The sequence below is a fragment of the Oncorhynchus keta genome, unplaced genomic scaffold (genome assembly GCF_023373465.1).
Source record: "Oncorhynchus keta strain PuntledgeMale-10-30-2019 unplaced genomic scaffold, Oket_V2 Un_contig_6302_pilon_pilon, whole genome shotgun sequence".
Classification (NCBI taxonomy): Eukaryota; Metazoa; Chordata; class Actinopteri; order Salmoniformes; family Salmonidae; genus Oncorhynchus; species Oncorhynchus keta.
Window position 1 is genome coordinate 1 of NW_026288785.1, and position 3,509 is coordinate 3,509.

A 3,509-nucleotide genomic window follows, 5' to 3' on the forward strand; every position below is an offset into this window, starting at 1 on the left:
ACTTGGCCCTGGAAGGAACCTGGGTTCTGACAGTTTAATGCAACCAGAAGATGAGGACCGTCATCACTTGGCCCTGGAAGGAACCCTGGGTTCTGACAGTTTAATGCAACCAGAAGATGAGGACCGTCATCACTTGGCCCTGGAAGGAACCCTGGGTTCTGACAGTTTAATGCAACCAGAAGATGAGGACCGTCATCACTTGGCCCTGGAAGGAACTGGGTTCTGACAGTTTAATGCAACCAGAAGATGAGGGACCGTCATCACTTGGCCCTGGAAGGAACCCTGGGTTCTGACAGTTTAATGCAACAGAAGATGAGGACCGTTATCACTTGGCCCTGGAAGGAACCCTGGGTTCTGACAGTTTAATGCAACCAGAAGATGAGGACCGTTTATCATCACCCTGGGTTCTGACAGGCAACCTGGATCAGGAACCCTGGGTTCTGACAGTTTAATGCAACCAGAAGATGAGGACCGTCATCACTTGGCCCCTGGAAGGAACCCTGGGTTCTGACAGTTTAATGCAACCAGAAGATGAGGACCGTCATCACTTGGCCCTGGAAGGAACCCTGGGTTCTGACAGTTTAATGCAACCAGAAGATGAGGACCGTCATCACTTGGCCCTGGAAGGAACCCTGGGTTCTGACAGTTTAATGCAACCAGAAGATGAGGACCGTCATCACTTGGCCCTGGAAGGAACCCTGGGTTCTGACAGTTTAATGCAACCAGAAGATGAGGACCGTCATCACTTGGCCCTGGAAGGAACCCTGGGTTCTGACAGTTTAATGCAACCAGAAGATGGAGGACCCTGGGTTCTAACAGTTTAATGCAACCAGAAGATGAGGACGTCATCACTTGGCCCTGGAAGGAACCCAGAAGATGAGGACCGTTCTGGAAGGACAGTTTAATGCAACCAGAAGATGAGGACCGTCATCACTTGGCCCTGGAAGGAACTGGGTTCTGACAGTTTAATGCAACCAGAAGATGAGGGAACTTGGCCCTGGAAGGAACCCTGGGTTCTGACAGTTTAATGCAACCAGAAGATGAGGACCGTCATCACTTGGCCCTGGAAGGAACCCTGGGTTCTGACAGTTTAATGCAACCAGAAGATGAGGACCGTCATCACCCCTGGAAGGAACCCTGGGTTCTGACAGTTTAATGAATCCACTTGGCCCTGGAAGGAACCTGGGTTCTAACAGTTTAATGCAACCAGAAGATGAGGACCGTCATCACTTGGCCCTGGAAGGAACCCTGGGTTCTGACAGTTTAATGCAACCAGAAGATGAGGACCGTCATCACTTGGCCCTGGAAGGAACCCTGGGTTCTGACAGTTTAATGCAACCAGAAGATGAGGACCGTCATCACTTGGCCCCTGGAAGGAACTGGGTTCTGACAGTTTAATGCAACCAGAAGATGAGGACCGTCATCACTTGGCCCTGGAAGGAACCCTGGGTTCCTGACAGTTTAATGCAACCAGAAGATGAGGACCGTCATCACTTGGCCCTGGAAGGAACCCTGGGTTCTGACAGTTTAATGCAACCAGAAGATGAGGACCGTCATCACTTGGCCCTGGAAGGAACCTGGGTTCTGACAGTTTAATGCAACCAGAAGATGAGGACCGTCATCACTTGGCCCTGGAAGGAACCCTGGGTTCTGACAGTTTAATGCAACCAGAAGATGAGGACCGTCATCACTTGGCCCTGGAAGGAACCCTGGGTTCTGACAGTTTAATGCAACCAGAAGATGAGGACCGTCATCACTTGGCCCTGGAAGGAACCCTGGGTTCTGACAGTTTAATGCAACCAGAAGATGAGGAAACGGGAAACGAGGCGACCCGACACGGCGTCAAACCCCCATTGTATGCAGTGGCCACACACTGACGGCTGTACAAACACACTGTGTTGAATCAGGGGGAGGTGGGGAGGAGGGATAGACTGAGGGAAGTAGGCCATCTTGTATTTTACAGGACAGTGGTTTCTCAGTGTGTTAGAAAAAGGGTTAAGAAAGTAAACAGAGTTAGTTGTGACCCTCCAGTTGTCTGTCATCGTAGGCTAACACACAAACAGACCCGTATTTAGAAACGTTAACACTCAGGTGTAAACACACAGACACACTCACCCGGTCTCACACACACACACACACACACACACACACACACACACACACACACACACACACACACACACACACACACACACACACACACACACACACACACACACACACACACTACATTTTTTTATTTGATCTTTATTTAACTAGGCAAGTCAGTTGAGAACAAATTCTTATTTTCAATGGACTCTAACCACTGGGCTACCCCCTGCCGCCCCTGCACTCAACCACTGGGCTGCCTGCAGCCCTGCACTCTAACCACTGGGCTGCCCTGCCGTCCTACCTCTGGCCACTGGGCTGCCCTGGCCTCCTGCCCTGGGCTACCCTGCACCCTCCACTCAGCCGCTGGGCTGCCCTGCCCCTCCATCTAACCACTGGGCTGCCCTGCTGGCCCTCCACTCTAACCACTGGGCTACCCTGATCCCTCCCTCTAACCACTGGGCTGCCCTGCCACCCCTCCACTCTAACCACTGGGCTGCCCTGCTGGCCCCTCACCGCTGGACTGCCTGGCCCTCCTCCAACCGCTGGGCTGCCTGCGCCTCCACTCCCAACCGCTGGGCTGCCTGCCACCCCTCCTCTGACCGCTGGGCTGCCCTGCCGGTTCACTCTGGCCACTGGGCTGCCTGCCACACTCACAACCACTGGGCTACCCTGCCGCCCCCTCCACGCTCTGGCCGCTGGGATACCCCTGACCCCCCTCCTCTAACCACTGGGCTGCCCTGTCCCTCTCCACTCTAACCACTAGGCTGCCCTGCCCACTCTCTAGGCTACCCTCTCCCTAACCACTGGGCTACCCTGCCCTCTCCCTCTAACCGCTGGCTACCCCTGCCCGGCCTCACTCTAACCACTGGGCTACCCTGCAGCCTCCACTCTAACCGCTGGGCTGCCCTGCCGCCCCTCCACTCTAACCACTAGGCTACCTGCCTGCCCCTCCACTCTAACCACTGGGCTACCCTGCCGCCCCTCCACTCCTAACCGCTAGGCTACTTACTGCCGCCCCTCCACTCTAACCACTGAGGCTGCCCTGCCGGCCCTCCACTCTAACCACTAGGCTACCCTGCCATACCCCTCCACTCTAACCACTAGGCTACCCTAGCCCCTCCACTCTAACCACTAGGCTACCCTGCCTGCCGCCCCTCACTCCCCAACCTCTCAGGCTACCAAGCCTCCCCGCCTCTAACGCCACTGGGCTACCCTGCCGCCCTCCCGCTCAACCACTGGAGCTTTGCCATGCCGCCCCTCCTCTAACCACTCATGGGCTACCCTGCCGTCCCTCCACTCAACCACTGGGCTACCCTGCTAAGCCCCTCCACTCTAACCGCTACTGGGCTACCCTGCCACCCCTCCACTCTAACCACTATAGGCTACCCTGCCACTCACTCCACTCTAACCACTAGGCT

The 3,509-nt window shown here is 55.3% G+C and overlaps 1 long non-coding RNA gene across 2 annotated transcripts; it reads right to left on the bottom strand.

The window, feature by feature from the left end:
- Window positions 1-493: 493 nt before the first annotated feature.
- LOC127925814 (uncharacterized) lies at window positions 494-2,146 on the bottom strand. 2 transcript variants are annotated; one of them, XR_008122344.1, is made up of 3 exons: window positions 1,578-2,146; window positions 1,183-1,314; window positions 494-764 (listed from the first exon to the last, which is right to left on the bottom strand). It is a non-coding gene; the product is annotated as an uncharacterized LOC127925814 (long non-coding RNA). The 2 variants fall into 2 exon arrangements; XR_008122345.1 differs by having other exon boundaries at window positions 499-698.
- Window positions 2,147-3,509: the final 1,363 nt, after the last annotated feature.